The sequence below is a fragment of the Berghia stephanieae genome, chromosome 7 (genome assembly GCF_034508935.2).
Source record: "Berghia stephanieae isolate SIO BIC M18660-M18661 chromosome 7, UCSD_Bste_1.3, whole genome shotgun sequence".
Classification (NCBI taxonomy): Eukaryota; Metazoa; Mollusca; class Gastropoda; order Nudibranchia; family Aeolidiidae; genus Berghia; species Berghia stephanieae.
In genome coordinates this window covers 64,047,531-64,064,745 of record NC_088366.1, presented here as the reverse complement: position 1 = coordinate 64,064,745, position 17,215 = coordinate 64,047,531, and the positions used below count along the sequence as shown (strand labels likewise).

Here is a 17,215-nt window from a genome sequence, read left to right as displayed (position 1 = left end):
CACACACTTTAAGTCGTTTTTATTTTTTACACCAAACACCTGTTCTTTCGTTTTTTCAACATTTAATTCAAGCTGATTTTGTTTACACCAATCGGTGAATATATTTATTTGTTTGAAATAATTCTTTTCGGTAACTTTATCTTTTTACCATGCGTCATTAAGAGGGAAGTGACGTCACGACTGCTGAAGAGTATTGGGGTTTTTTTTGTGTTTTTTTTTTTTGTTTGTTTTTTGTTTGTTTGTTTGTTTTTGTTTTTTGTTTTTTTGTTTTTTGTTTTTTGTTGTTTTTTTTTATTTTTTCGTACAAATGAATAATAAATAAATACAACTTTTTAGGAATAATTTAGTAACTCTCGTTGAGCGATAGTTCCCAAAATTTCCCAAAATGGCCCAATGCTCGAATCAAGATACTCCAAGCCAGCAATAGGGGGTCGGAACAAGAATGTCTGCATAGGACGGCGCCGAATGTGAAAGACAACTAATTGCAATGGAAGAAAAGAAAATAGAATTGAGATTGCGTCACAACCCCTGACAGTGTACCCATGCATAAGAGATAAATGAACGAGATTAACGCTTCGAAGATGGGAAGAGGAATATAAAATAAAATAATTTAAAAACCTGAAGGAAATTATCGAGACGATGAACCCCAAGTGGTCTCCCCTTTCTATGAAGGGGAGGCAATTAATAATGAATTGGAAAATGGCCAACCGGAAGTGAGAAAATTGAAAGGGATCTGGTTGAGTGAATAATTCATGGCTGATGAGGCGGGATTGAGCGTTTGAAAGGACACCCTAGAGGATGTCCGCATCACGTTTAACATGATTGAGGGCAGTTTCTCCAATTTAAATGCATGTAATTGCGTCATAATGCTTCATCGAATTTCATTTCTGGAAAAGAATGTCTTTGGCCTTTTTCTAGAAATGGCGGAAGGATCGCCAGTCCATCTGAAAACAAATCGGGGAGAATTATTGTTTGACCCGGCGACTTTGATTCTCTCCTTATCGATCATTTTCAGTATTTTCCCCCAAAAACGCAGGCTTACCCAGCAGAAAATGGATTTTTTAAACTCAAACAATCTCTCTCTACAAAACAACTCTATGTTCGTATTAATTAAACAAAGATCAGTTTGATGTACAAAATAAATCTGGATAAGAAAACTGTATATTGTGTCGTAACAAATTTGGCAATTTTGCTGTAGGTGATAAGGAGATGTAAACTCTCTCCTGACCGATCATTTTCAGTATTTTCCCCACAAATGGCAGGCTTACCCAGCAGAAAATGGATTTTTTAAAACTCAAACAATCCCTCTATAAAACAGCTTTATGTTCGTGTTTATTAAACAATGATTAACAACAAGAGATGAAGTGAGTAGGAAAGTGCCAGAAGACAATAGAGAATAACAATTTCGCGGCGGTGATGGGGGGTTTGAACCCGCGACCTTACTGGTACGACAACTCCGCCTGCCCCCCCCCCCCCTCAAAACTTGGCAAAAACTTTAAAACCTGGGCCCTCTCGAACTCCCAGGTTTGAGAGTTTTTGCCCAGATGTGGGTTATTTCAATCGATTGATATTTGAAGGACGAATTTTCTGGCCAGTTTTTTTTTTTAACTCACCGTACTCAGGTGTAAAATGAGTACCTGATCGTTAACAGCGGTGTCTCTGTCCGAAAAAATTGTAATATCGCCTAACAGGCGTCATGTACGTCCTACATGTTAAATGTTGCTGTTAACCAGGGACGGGACCCCTTGTAAAGCGCTTTGAGCACGTTAGTGGATATTGTGCTATATAAAATCTCGAAGAAAAAAGCTCAATTTTTAAAACGTGTCTCCCAGACAACGGGTGTTAAGTGGTTAAATGATAAAAAGTATTTGAATCTGTCAAGAGCTTATCAACTTGTATAACTAATAAAGAAAAATATAATCCATTTGTCAATATATTCCAATAAATCTCAAGTGACTCAGAGATTATTGTGTCCCCCATTCCTACTATATGGAGGAAAAAAAGGGTGAGGGGGGGGGGGAGGGGGGAGGGATTTGCTTATCGGCTTAACTATGCTAAGGCCACTTTTTATCTCTACAATCAGGTGGAGAGAAAAAAACCACCAGCCTTTTGACGTATCGAATAAATTAGATTAAGTCTAGATATGCCATTGTGAAGTAAACGAAGACAATTTTTAGTCAAAATCAAATGAAAAAAAAAAAAATCAAGAAAATTATTTTAAAAAACCTTTTTTTTTTTTTAAACTTGAGCTTTTATATAGCGCAATAAACATCCAACCAAACAAAACCCTTTACAAGGGGTCTATAACTAACAGCAACACATAGTTGGTTGGAGAAGACGTAAATTATTACACGGTTTTTTTTCCGACAGTGACAATGATGTTATTTAAATGCCAGGTGCAATTTTACACCCAGTAACGATTGAGAGAGAATGTGAATAAAGAGTCTTTTCCAGAGACTCAACTATAATATGCGTCGGCGCTGAGAGCTGGATTCGAACCCAGGACCTTCCGGTCCGAAAGCGAGTGCCATACTACGTAGCCGAACCATTAGTGTTGGATTTTTTTTTTGTTTTTTTTTTTTTGTTTTTTTTTTTGTTGGGTTTTTTTTCACAGTTAAGTGAGAATTACTCATGAACATGGATGGTTAAAAAACAATAACAAAGACCCGAGTGACGTCAACTTAATTCTATCTATAGATAGTTCGAAGATGACGTCACTCAGGTCTTTGTTATTGGTTTTTTTTGTTTTTTTTTTTTTTTGCCATCCACGTTTATGAGTAATGCTCACTAAACTGTATTAACCCGACTATAAACGTTCATGGATACACACAGTTTTGTGTGTTGGTCCGTTATACTTCCGGATGGCAACGTTGTGAGCTTCTTTGCCAATCGCATATTATTTATAGATAGTATGCAGATGACGTCACTCAGGACTTTGTTATTGTTTTTGCCATCCGCGTTTGTGAGTTGTTCTCACTAAACTGTATTAACCAGACTATAAAAGTTCATGGTTACACAGAATTTGTGTGTTGGTCCGTTATACTTCCGGATGGCAATGTTGTGAACTTCTTAGCCAAGCGCATTCTATCTATAGGTGATTGATTGCTATGTGAAATACCGAATCTATAGATTGTGTAAACATTACTAGATACTTCCCATAGGGGGAGGGTAGTTAATGAAAGGGGCGTGGAATTTGCCGGTCGGTCGGATCGGACAATGCAATTTATTTATTTTTTTTAGAAAACACGTTAAATATTAAACAAAACAAAAAAAAAAAACAACAAACAAACAGATGCAATTTTTTTAGAAAACATGTTAAATATTAAAGCAAAAAACAAACAAAACAAAAAAAAAACAACAAACAAATAGCTATCAATAATAATGATGAAAATAAAAACCCCGTATCCTTTTTATCTTGGGTGCAACAAACGATAAAAACGGTCTCGCACGGCTGGGCTAAAAACTAAAAAACGCAGCTGTTTAATTATTCAAAGGGGGATTAAAAAGAATGATTTATGAATGGAGACAGGAAACGAAACGAAACAAAACGTCCGTATTTTGTGTGTGTGTGTTTTTTTTTTCTTTCTTTTTACATATATACGGAATGCGTGTTCCAGTGTCGTTGTTGTATTGACATAACACGGGACGTGGATGATACTGATAAGAATTGTGGGATTTTTCACGCTCGCTGTTTTATTTTTTTTTTTAATTTTTTTTTTTTTTTTTAAATCATTTCCTAAACTAATAAATTAGACTACATAGTTTTAAGGACTTTAATAATGAGAACTGAGCTTTAAGAATGGAGCTGTTATGTAGCGCAATATTCACTAAATGTACTCAAAGCGCTTTACAAAGGGTCCCCGGCCAATAGCAACATTTAACATATTTAGGACGGGACATGATGCCTGTTAGGCGATGTTACAATTTTTTCGGACAGAGACAACGCTGTTAACGGCCCGGTACTCATTTACACCTGAGTACGGTGAAAGAATGCGAGTAAAGAGCCTTCTCCAATGACTCAACAACTATCGCCAAGCAAGGCTCGAACCCTGGACCTTCCGATCCGCAAGCGAGTGTCATACCACTAGACCATAAAGATTTTTTTTTTAAATAATGAAAAAATGAAAAAAACTAAAGAAAACAAAAACAACTCTCAAACCTGGGACTGGAAGGAAGACTTTATTGAAGTTATTGACAAGATGAGCGTCGTTTTAATCAATCGATATTCGAAGGATGAGTTTTCTGACACAAATTTTTTGTTTTGAAAATGTGTCTTGTCTGTTACGTTACTCCAGAGTTAAGCTAAACATTTTATCAATTAATGAAATATAAATAGCCATGCCTACAGGCCTCATAACCGTTAAGACCACCCCCCCCCCTCACACACACACACACACACAGACACACACACAAGAAAAAGCGGAGCCTGGAGGGAATAAAGACTTACAATTTTAAATGTCACTATAATGCGATCTTGAATAATAGATTATGATAAATGTCAGTATAGAAGAATAGAAATTTATAGGATTAAAAATACGAAATAATAATGGGGTTTGGAGTTTTTGTTATAAAAAAAATAAAAAGTAGGATTAATCAGAATTTAACAAAAGTACGAAAATTGAGCTTTATATAGCGCAATATCCACATAATGTGCTCAATGCGCTTTACAAGGGGTCCCTGGTCAACAGTAACATTTAACATGTAAGACGGGACACGACGTCTGTTCGGCGATATTACAATTTTTCGGACAAAGACAACGCTGTTGACGGCCAGATACTCATTTTACACCTGAGTACGGTGAGAGAATGTGAGTAAAGAGCCTTTTCCAAGGACTCAGCCATGCGCCGATCGAGGCTCGAACCCAGGACTTTCCGATCCGAAAGCGAGTGTCATACCACTAGACCACATAGCCGCACGAAAGCTCTGAGTTCTTGTTGTTTTTTTTTTCTTTGTTTATCAAGTCTATTTATTTGTTTATTTTGAATTTTTTGTATTAAATTTATTCTTTTCTTCTTTTTTCTCTCTTTTAATGGTTTTTAAAATGTTTTTTTAATACTTTGTTTTTATTTTAATTGAAGGGCTGACTTCTTAATACATATTGACATTAAATAGACATCTAGCAGATAGACTACTCAGGTGTAAAATGAGTACCTGGCCGTTAACAGCGCTGTCTTTGTCCGAAAAATTGTAATATCGCCTAACAGGCGTTATGTTCCGTCCTACATGTTAAATGTTGCTGTTGATCAGGGACCCCTTGTAAAGCGCTTTGAGCCCATTTAGTGGGTATTGCGCTATATAAAGCTCAATCTTAATTTTGATTTTTTTTTAATTTAACTATTAATCCCAGTGATAGGGCTTTCAAGAGAAGAATAAAAATATTTATAAAAGAGAAGTTTTATAGGGAATGAGATTAGCGGAAGAGTAGCGTCCCTTGATTGGAAGTCACACGAGCTGAAGTTATTAGAGAGAGAACGTCATGTTGGTTGTGCGGCATGAGACACTTCACCGGAAGCGAGGACGAGAGAGACGCACGCGCAAAACCATTTTGACGTTCTCTCTGTAAGGTGACGTCCAATCAAGGGACGCTACTTTTCCGCTAATCTCATTCCCTATAGCTTGAAGTTTTTAGGGTCACGGTGGAGAATGCACCCTGTCAACTTTCACCTTTTCTATTAAATGTCCACATATTTTTATTTTTATTGTTTCATCAGCAATATTGACAAAACACACAAGGGTGTTCTCCCTTGGAAAGGTTGATCTCACACTGCATTCAAATTAGCAGGGTGGCTCCCAACGGCTACCGTCCCGTCCCGTCTCGTCAATTCACGTCACCGTGACGTCACCGTCACGTCACCGTCAAATATTCTTGGAAGAACTGTAGTATTTTCTATAAAGTAGATCCTATTCTATACGTCCGCGCATTTGGGAAATAAATAAATAATACATTTGTGACCCTTCCCCTCAAAACGGTATGAAGTCGGGATGGTTAAGATGATGAAAATTGAATTTATAGCCAGAAATATCAGACTTGTGTTTAGTTTTTATGTTTTATTGAGGGGTATGGATACCATATTTTAGGTTTCTAATGCCAACAATTTATATTTTAGATCAGTTTAACATTTAATTCTGCTTTAAGCATTTGATCCATTCCGCCATTATACTATTTTTAGACGATGGGCTTTTCAAATTGACCAGATAAGTTTTGCTTCAAATTTTGATCGATTTAAGAAAAAAAAACAAAAAAAAAAAAAAAAAAAAAAAAAAAAAAAAACGATTGAGTGCAGCATCCACTGAATGTACTCAAATCGCTTTACAAGAAGTCCCAAACCAACAGCAAAACTTAACCTGTGGGACGAGAAAATGAGCTTGTAATGTTACATGATTTTTTTTTTTCCCGACAGAGAACGCTTATTATACGGGCCATCAGATACTCAGTTTAAATCTATCTATATGCGATGAGATAACACAAGGAAAGAGTATTTCCCAAGGAATCAACTTTGAGCAGCTCCCACAGCTGGTCTCGTGTGTGTGTGTGTGGGGGGGGGGGTGTTGGGATGGTTTATTGTTCTTGTATTTTTCTTGCTTTGTCTAGCACTGTTTCGTACACACTTTTTCAGATCTTAAAAAAAAAAGAGTTTTAAAGATAAAAGAGTACGAGTGTGTTTTTGTCAACGTATTAACCCTCTCCTTACCACCTACAGCAAAATCGTCACATTTGTTATGACACACTATACATTTTTTTCTTATTCAGATTATTTATTTTGTAAATCACAAACTTTGAAGAATGATCTTTGTTTAATTCATAAGAATATTAAATTGTTTTGTAGAGAGCTAGTTTGTGTTAAAAAAATCTATTTTTCTGTTGGGTAAGCCTGGCATTTTGGGAAAAATAGTGAAAATGGTCGGTAAGGAGAAAGTTAAAGCATTGTGGAAGCCTGTGTAAAACCTTATCTTGATTTCAATACTGCAATTTTCTTGGTTTGCATTCGTGATGTCTGTCTCCTGTCTGTAGAAAAGGGGGGAGTTTGTCGTAGAATTTTATTTGTTCTGTGGGTGTTTTGTTTGCAGTGTTTGTTTTCACTACGTTTGGGTTTTTTACGGGTTTTCTCTCTCTCTCTCTCTCTCTCTCTCTCTCTCTCTCTCTCTCTCTCTCTCTCTCTCTCTCTCTCTCTCTCTCTCTCTCTCTCTCTCTCTCTCTCTCTCTCTCTCTCTCTCTCTCTCTCTCTCTCCAGTTTGTTTATGTTCGTCTTATTATTCTCCTCATAAGAAAGGAGCAACGGCGGCCATCTTGGTTCTAAACAAAGAAAATCGGTACTTTTTCTTCTTCATGATGGCTAGAACGTTTCATATGTCTTGTGATCAGAATGTGTAAAAGTCAAAACATAATCAGATTTATATTGCTGTTTTTTATTCCTCTGGTTACGCTTTTATGCTCGTTGGAGAAATATTTCATAAGGGCGTCCGCCATTGTTCCTATAGTTTAGAGCCAGTTACTAAGCTACCATGCGTCATTACGAGGGAAGTGGCGTCATGACTGTTGAAGCGCATTTCTGTATTGTTTTTAGCTTCTATCAGTTCCTGAGGGAGCTCAGCTGTAACCAGAACACTCTCGGGGGTGGTGGTGATGATCATTGTGCACTTTAAAAATCCTTATTCTGATCATATGTGTAAATGTTTCTGCTCGAAGCTCGAAGAAATAAATAATAAACGTCACTTCCCTCGTAATGACGCAGAGTAACTTAGTAACTGGCGAAGGAGGAGGAGGAGGAGAAGAAGAAGAAGAAGGAGGAGGAGGAGGAGGAGGAGGAGGAGGAGGAGGAGGAGGAGGAGGAGGAGATGAAGAAGGAGAAGGAGGAGGAGGAGGAGGAGAAGGAATCGCAGTACAAAAATAAATGATAATAAAAGAAGTAGTGGTAGTAATAGAAGAAGAAGAAGAAGAAGAAGAAGAAGAAGAAGAAGAAGAAGAAGAAGAAGAAGAAGAAGAAGAAGAAGAAGAAGAAGAAGAAGAAGAAGAAGAAAAAGGAGGAGGAGGAGGAGGAGGAGATGAAGAAGGAGAAGGAGGAGGAGGAGGAGGAGGAGAAGGAATCGCAGTACAAAAATAAATGATAATAAAAGAAGTAGTGGTAGTAATAGAAGAAGAAGAAGAAGAAGAAGAAGAAGAAGAAGAAGAAGAAGAAGAAGAAGAAGAAGAAGAAGAAGAAGAAGAAGAAGAAGAAGAAGAAGAAGAAGAAGAGGAGGAGGAGGAGGAGGAGGAGGAGGAGGAGGAGAAGAAAGAATCGAAGTACAAAAAAAAAAAAAGAAAGAAAAATTGTTTGTATGTAAATTGTTTCTCCCCTGATGGATCAAATTCATCCAAGTTTTGACTGCCTTGGCAGCTACGACAATCTACTCGTATCATTGACAGGTGACACGACTCCATATAATGCCATCAATAATTTATGCCTTGTCCAGTGTCCAATGTCCAGTGTCCAGATACCTGACCCATTGACCACCTGACTAGGCCGGCCGGCCGGACGCTCGACTGACTGACCTGGACAACAGATGGCGATGGATTTTAATGAATGGGAAAAACCAGAATTCAGCTTGTACAAGTTTCACTGGTTCATAACATTAGCTGTAATTACGAGTACAATAATATTAATAATATTATAACTGAAGCGCTGAAGGTTAAAATTCAAAATAGCTACATTTTTCTCTTTGTTATTCTTTTTGTTTCTTTGTAGTTCTTTTTTTAATTTTTGTTTTGTTTTGGGTTTGTTTGCTTTTTTTTTTTTTTGGGGGGGGGGGGGGGGGGTTAGTTAATTTTTCTTTCTTTTTTTTTTTTTTTTTTTTTTCTTTTGATTGTATTTTAATTTTTAATTATTATTTTTTCTTTTATCATTTATTTATTAATTTTTTGTTTTGGTGAATTTTGATTGATGGAAATAAAATTCCTAAGTTAAGTTTAGGGGAGAAGGGGAAGGGTCTGTTCCGTTTTTTTTCTTTTCTTTTTCTATCTTTTTTTTACCTTTATCTATTTTTAAAATCTCATTTTAAATTTTATTTAATCCGAAAATTTCTTTCCTCCTTGTATGTTCTCTATGGTTTAGTTGTTTTAATTTTCTTTTTTTTTTTTTTTTTTTTGGGGGGGGGGGGGGAGTTCTTTGTTGTGTCTTTCTTTTTTGTTTGTTTGTTTTTTTTTTTTAATTTTTAACAAGTTCACTTGACCATCCAGTTCAATAATGGTAAACAATTAAATTTGCATTAATTATCAAAGCAAACACGTGACTTCGGTATGGGAACATTTTTGGGAAAGAACAAAGAAAACATGGACAGTGACAGTTTATTGGTGTGTGTGTGTGTGTGTGTGTGTGTGTGTGTGTGTGTGTGTGTGTGTCTTTTAGAGGTAGAACAGCTGCTTGTTGAATTTTACATGGGTCTTTAAATCACTAGGTCCGAGTTTGTCACAGCTTGTAGGTATAATAACCAGGAAAGAAATATTCATATTTTTAAATATTTCTTTATTTATTTATTTATTTATTTATTTATTTATTTATTTATTTATTCATTTACACATCTATTTATTTGTTTGTTCATTTCATAATATTTGTATGCTAGAGATTATTGTTATTGTTATTATATATTATTATTATTATTATTATTATTATTATTATTATTATTATTATTATTATTATTATTATTATTATTATTATTATTATTATTATATTTCGTAGAAATACAGATGCCTAGTTTCAAACGGACAAGAATATTTTTAAAGATTAATTTAATAAAACGTCTTGTAAACAAAGTTTAGTTACTGTAGCTAGTCTATAAGGGATTTCACGGAAATATTTAAAATTATTCATGACAAATTGGTCATTTTTACTAGTAGTTCTAGTGTCTAATATGTGACCCTTCACCTCAAAACGGTATTAAGTCGGGATGGTTAAGATGTTGAAAATTGAATTTATAGCCTGAAATACCAGACTTGTGTTGAGTTTGTTTGTTTTATTGAGGAGAATGGATACCATATTTTAGGGTGCTGATGCCAACAATTTATATTTTTGACCAGTTTAACATTTATGTCGGCTTTTAAGCATCTGGTTCGTTCCGACATAATACCGTTTTGAGACGATGGGTCACATGTGCATGTGATGTTAAAACTACGAATTTTTCCGGCCAAGTCCAGGTAAATATGCAGTCAGGTCTAAAATAAAATAACGGATATTTTTATCTTTTTCTTTTTGTTGTTGTTGTTGTCATTTGTTCTTCATGATATTTAATTTTTTTCAAGCTAATAAAAAGAGGGGGAAAAAAAGATTCCAAACGCGCCAAACACACCAAAACCCTTGATATTCTGATAATGAACCTCCCGGTCCCGGTCCCGGTCCCGTCCTTGTAAAAATACCGGAATTCCCCAATTTTCTTTATTATAATTATTATTATTATTATAATTATTTCACGACCCATTTAATCCACTGGAAAGCTTTTAATATTTAACCCTTTTAGGACGAGATTCAATTTGTGACAATTTCGCCTTGGTTTTGCTGTCCTAGTTAGTAGCTGTACTGTGGGTTGTCTTTTTTACAAAAGTCAAGCAATATTAAATGTGATCAGTGGCTGGATGAGTGACAGTGGAAAATTCTGGTCCCGACGCTGTGTACTTGGGTGAGGCACTTTACACACATTACCCCCCACACGACTCAGGTGTGAATGAGTACCTAGTTATAGAATGACGGATATTGTTGTAAAAGTTTAGTTACAAAATTGACGCCTAACAGTTCACTGGTACTCTACGAAATGGAAATATTATGGTTTCATAATGCCTGCTGGAAGAATTGATGAAACATTGTGAAGCGCATTGAGCATGGTAAATTCGTAGAAATTCTCTAAAAAAATATGTTCGTATTTATTTTTTTCATCTTTCATTCTTTTAAATGGAAATATATATGCCGAGATGACCCAGGTATCAAAAGACATTTAAAAGTTGGATTGAGAAGAGAAATTTTAAATTTGAATTGTTATCACTTTATTATTATTATTATTATTATTATTATTATTATTATTATTATTATTATTATTATTATTATTATTATTATTATTATTATTATTATTATTATTATTATTATTTTATTATTATTATTAATTTTATATTATTTTTATTATTATTATTAATATTATTATTATTATTATATTATTATTAATTATTATTATTATTATTATTATTATTATTATTATTATTATTATTATTATTTTATTATTATTATTATTATTATTATTATTATTATTATTATTATTATTATATATTATTATTATTATTATTATTATTATTATTATTATTATTATTATTATTATTATTATTATTATTATTATTATTATTATTATTATTATTATTATTATTATTATTATTATTATTATTATTATATTATTTATTATTATTATTTTGGGAATAGATGAAGTATATTATTATGAGACGCATCGAAATAAATGGTTAACCGAGGGTAATACTGTAAATTTAAAATGTCCGTATTTATTCTTGTATTGTATTTATAGCATCAGGTTTACCGGTCTCTGGTTAGATTAAAATATAACGCCGCTGCTAAAGGTGTAAACCAGAGTAGATTCTAAGACCGTGACTGCACCACGGTTCGCTGATTCTCAAACGATGTTGTTTTTATTGACAGATTCATCCAGCGTCTCTTATCTGTTTTATTATATTTATATAATATTTTTTAAAAATATCAATCCATTATGAATAATGCTATCAGTCTCGGGAATGAGATTAGCGGAAGAGTAGCTTCCCTTGATTGGACGTCACCCATAGTCTGTGACGTCACCGGCGGAAAAGTTATTAGAGAGAAACGTCATGTTGGTTGTGCGCATGCGTCTCTCGTCCTTGCTTCCGGTGAAAGCGGCTCGAGACACTTCAAAACCAAATTGACGTTCTCTCTGTAAGATGACTTCCAATCAAGGGACGCTACTCTTCCGCTAATCTCATTCCCTATAGGTGCTAGAGAGGACTGGGCAGTCGACGCCATTAATCCTCTCCTTACCAGCCATTTTCAGGATTTTCCCCAAAACTTCACACCAAACTAACACAAAAATATATTTTTATCACTCAGACATAATAGTAGTAAGTTCTTGTGATACATAATTTCTTTATCAAAACATGCTCTACAACACACTGTTCAATTTCTTTAAATGTTATGATGTACAAAAGAAATTTGAATAAGAAAAATGTTGGCTGTATCGTAACGAATGTGACGATATGGAGAGGGTTAAAATCTGGCTAAACACCTGTTTTTATAATTTGGTTAGAAAATATAATATGAACATTGAATTGCATTGATAGATTAAGATGATTCCCCCAAATTGGATTCAATAGTCTGATGTCACGTCGCCCAGCAACGACGAGCAGCTTGGTTCTAAACAAAGAAAATCGGTACTTTTTATTCTAAGGTGGGTCGAGTCGTGAAATGTCTTGGCAATTGGGTACATTTCACCACCTCATTGGACTCAAATGTAAACGAGTACCTACACCTGTCAAGCTATCAATGGCAGACATAGTGAGTAGGCAGGTAGCCCCCAGATGAAGCATGTTAAGTTCTTTTAACATAATATTGAAACGTAAAGATGTACTGTTTAGAGGTGCTTTAATTTCATTACCATTTTTTTTAAAATTTATATTTTGTTGTTGCTGTTTATTATTTTTTCATTTACACAGACTCACTCTCTTTCTCTCTCTCTATATCTATCTGTCTCTCTCTCTCTCTTTCTTTCTCTCTCTCTATCTATCTATCTATCTCTCTCTTTTTTTTTCTCTCTCTCTCTCTCTCTCTCTCTCTCTTTCTCTCTCTCTCTCTCTATCTATCTATCTATCTATCTATCTATCTATCTTCTCTCTCTCTCTCTCCTCTCATCACTCACAACACACACACACACACAATAAATATATTCATGTATCGTTCACAAAGTCCGTGTCCACTCATGATAATCATTGTAATAATAAACCCAGACCCCCTAATTACATAATAACATTTTTAAATATAACCGGTGCAGACTGTGTATGCACCTTCCCACTTCCCAGCAGTAATAGCGAGACCAAAACAAAAACACAGTCGCAATGATTGCATGCAGCAGTTCTTCTAACCGTCCTCGTATCACTGAGTGCACCCCCCCCCCCCCCCCCCCCCCCCCCCCCCCCCCCCCATAACACACACACACATACACACACACAACACACACACACACACACACACTCACACACACATACACCGCCTCCTCTCCCCGCCATACCACCGGCCCGGTGTCTGTCTGTCGTTGTGTTTCATTTTGAGGACAACGCCCCTCCCTCCCTCCTCCTGTGACATTTACCTACCGTCTCGTCTCGTCGCGTTGCTCGTCGACTCCGTACGGAGATCACAAGCGATGTGGGTCATCAGGAGCAGGTAACTTGTCTCCCAGTTGTGTCATTGACTCATTGATATCATATTATTATTGGATTGAATTACCTACACGCTATTTCGGGGATTAATTAATTGGACATTCGTGCGTTTGTTTCTCTGGGATTTTATTCGCTTCCTTGGTGAGTATTGAATCAATTAATTGATATGTCGTCGATACCTTGTTATTTCCAATAGCTCGATTTGGTAGAGCATTCAAATCACTAGGTCAGGGGTGGTTAGTGGTCTCGGGTTCAATTCAATCGATGTTTTTGTTGAACATCCCAACTCCCTTGCTAACCAAACTGACTTGGTAGCAAGGTCTGTTATATTTGACGGAAGGTACTTTGCGATAAACTAGCGTCCTATCCAGAGGGTAGTAAGCAGCTCATTGTTCTTATAAACCCCACCTCTTTTGATAGCGATATTAAACACTATAACCTCACTATAATCCCCTCTACCCCCCCCCCCCCTCTCTCTCTCTCTCTCTCTCTCTCTCTCTCTCTCTCACACACACACACACACACACTAACACACACAATCTCTCTCTCCCTTTCTCTCTCACTCTCTCATCCTCTCTCTCTCGTCCTCCTCCTCCTCCTCCTCCTCCTCCTCCTCCTCCTCCTCCTCCCCCTTTCCTTCTCTCTTCTTCTTTTTTCTTCTTCTTCTTCTGCTTCTGTTCTTCTTCTTCTTCTTCTTCTTCTTCTTCTTCTTCTTCTTCTTCTTCTTCTTCTATTTCTCTCTCATACTCTCTCTCTCTCCCTCCCTCTCTCTCTCTCTATCTCTCTCTCACACACACACATACACACACACACACACTCATAACAAATTAAAACAAATGAACAAAGTAACGAACAAATAACAACAACAACAAAAACAAAACAATAAACATCCAATAACAAAAAAATAAATTAAAAAAAAACATAAACAAAAACAAAAAAAAAAAAACAAACATATAAACAAAGAACAAACAAACAAACAAAAAAGAACACTCACAAAGTCAAACATCTGTCGTGTAAACAAATTTATGTTAAATTGTGTGTGATCACTCGTACCTACTCACAAATCATGTGAGTTGAAAACGGGAGAAAATGTATCTTTATTTATTACGGCCTTCAGATCTTAGGTCAATCGATATAAACGGGTTTGACTGTATGTATGTATAAAATATTCTGTCAATTTCTACATCCCAGGATGTTAATCATGGGCTGATGATATAATGAGTGCTATTCACCGTTGGAGGGCAAGGGATGGCACAGCCATATGCTTTGGCAATCATATTCAATCATGTAGGCAAATGAGATTAGCGAGTCATTAATGTCGATTTCAGTTTGATGTTGATGTTGATGTGGTGAGGGTTTGTGGAGAGAGGGGAATGAGGAAAAGGAGGGAAGGGGAGATGAGGTAGTAGAGGGGATTTGGGGGAGGGGGGGAAAGGGGGGGGGGGGGGGCTGTGGTGTGGATGATCGAATTTGTAGAAATGATTTTGTTGCTGTTATCTAGGTTGTAATTGTTGATTTGTTGTCGTCGTCGGTGTTGGTATTGTTGTTGCTATCGTTGTCTTCTTCTTCTTCTTCTTCTCTTCTTCTTCTTCTTCCTTCTCTTTCTTCTTTCTTCTTTCTTTCTTCTTCTTCTCTTTCTCTCTTTCTTCTTCTTCTTCTTCTCTTCTTCTGCTCCTTTTCTCTTCTTCTTCTTCTTCTTCTTCTTCTTTCTTCTCTTCTTCTTCTTCTTCTTCTTCTTCTTCTTCTTCTTTCTTCTTCTCTTCTTCTCTTCTCCTCTTCCTCTCTTCTCCCTCTCTTCTCCCCTCCTCCTCCTCCTCCTCCTCCTCTCCTACCCTCCTCCTCCTCCCCCCTCCTACTCCTCCTCCTCCTCCTCCCCCGTTCCCTCCCCTTTGTCCAAATTCCTTTTTATTTTAATTGAAATAAAACTGTCAGATAAAATAAAGTCGTAAAGTTCACCCCTTCAAACACCTCCGACCTCTCCGTGGAGACTCGTTACACCACGTCCACCGTTCACACCTCCTTTTTATGTGTTTCCCTACAACCGGTTTTCAACTAACTGTCCTTTATTTATTTATTTCGTCGTCGAGGGGGAGATTGCAATAATTCGTAATGTCTATTTTAGGGTTATTGTTTACTCGTCAAAGTGTTCGGTTCGAGATTTTTATTGCAAACCTAGTTGACCTTTAGCCCCGCGCATTAAAAGTGATGGGGGCTGTTCAACACGTTGAGTCTGCTGGCTGGCGCAGTCGTAGCGCTTTGGACACGCAAAGAATCGTCTTAATTATCCCCCCCCCCCCCACCCCCCCCCCCCCACTTCTCCCACCCATCTTCCCCTACACTTCCGCATCAAGCTATATAAATCGATATCAGCTGTAAATAAATAGGTACTCAACATTGGCCAACGCCCCGCCCCTTTCAAAAGAAGGAAACCACCCTGTATGTAGCGATTGGGTAGCTGGGTACTTTAATAAATTTTGGGGAAGTGCGTGAACTTTGTCATAACTAACATTTTTTCGGCCCTCAAATTGGTTAAAAAAAACTCAACATTAAATCTTGTTGGAAATGAACTTTTAGTTGCTTAGAATCTACTTTATATTCAGGAGTCCATGAACTATCAAAAACAATTTATTCACGTTTCCCATAATTATCAGATACGCTTTTATCGGCTTGTTTATTAATGTACATTAATTAATTAAACCTACCCTTTACAAGTCAATAAAATTTATTCCATCAATAAATTCTTCTTCAAGTACCAATCTGTCCCATTTAAAACCCTTTTCCCCCTCTGTTTTAACCTCGCCCCTTTTCTCTTTCTTTCCCCCTTTTACCCCTTTTAAACTTCAAAATTTTTTTTTCTTTCCTTTACTCTTTTTCCTTCTATCTTCCTCAAACTTTTTAAACTTTTTGTCTTTTGTAAACATTTATCCCCAATTTTTCTTAAAAACTTTTCTACTTATCCCCCAAATTCACTCATTTTTCCTTCTCACCAATTTTTTCCCTGCCTTCCCCTCTCTAAATCTAATCTTTCTTCTATCTTTTCATTGTTTTTCCCAACTTCTTCTCACAACTCTCTCTCTTTTTTCCCCTTCTCTCTCTTTCCTCCTTTCTTTTTTTTCCCCCTTTTCTTCTTTTCCCCCCTCTTTCTGCCTTTCCCCCTCCCCCCCTCTCTCTTTTTCTCTCTCTCTTTCCTCCTCTTTCTCTCTTTTTTCCCCTTTTTTCTCCTCTTTTTTCTCTCTCTCTCTCCTCTTTTCTCTCCTCCTCTTTCCTCTCCCCTTTCTTTTCTCTTTTCCTTTTCTCTCTCTCTCTCTCCTTTCTCCTCTCCTTTTTCCCCCCTCCCTCCCTCCTCTTTCTCCCCCCTTTCCTCTTCCCCCCTTTCTCTCCTTTTCTCCCCCCCCTTCTTTTCTCCCCTCTTTCTTCTCTTTTCCCCTTTCCTCCTTTCTCTCTCCTCTCTCTCTCTCTCTCTCTCTCCTCTAAATCTATCTTCTATCTATCTATCTATCTATCTATCTATCTACTACTATCTTTATCTATCTATCTTTATCGATCGATATACCTTCATCTATCGTCTACACTCTCTCTCCCTTCCCCTCTTTTCCCTCTCACCCCTCTCTCTCCCATCTCCCTTTAAAACAGCCTATTCTTTTCGTCAGCCCCCTTTTATCCCCGGCCCTTGGTCTATTAAATTGGCCGGTTTTCCGCCGAAAAAAAACACCCTGCCCCACCTTTCCCCCCTGAAACAGTCCATTTTGCAGTTAACAGGAAAGAAATTCCCCCCTTCCAAAAGTATGATCA

General features: G+C 36.6%; 1 protein-coding gene across 2 annotated transcripts in view; it reads left to right on the top strand.

The window, feature by feature from the left end:
- The window catches only part of LOC144977647 (uncharacterized), a 439,534-nt gene that overhangs the window by 265,676 nt on the left and 156,643 nt on the right, over positions 1–17,215 (top strand). Inside the window, exon 1 of one of the 2 annotated variants that reach the window (XM_078923065.1) lies at positions 13,272–13,564. The exons of the other annotated variant lie outside the window; for it this stretch is intronic. The gene's annotated coding sequence lies outside the window, so the exon portion shown is untranslated. Of the gene's footprint in view, positions 1–13,271; positions 13,565–17,215 lie in introns of those variants that run through there. 2 annotated transcript variants of the gene reach the window in all.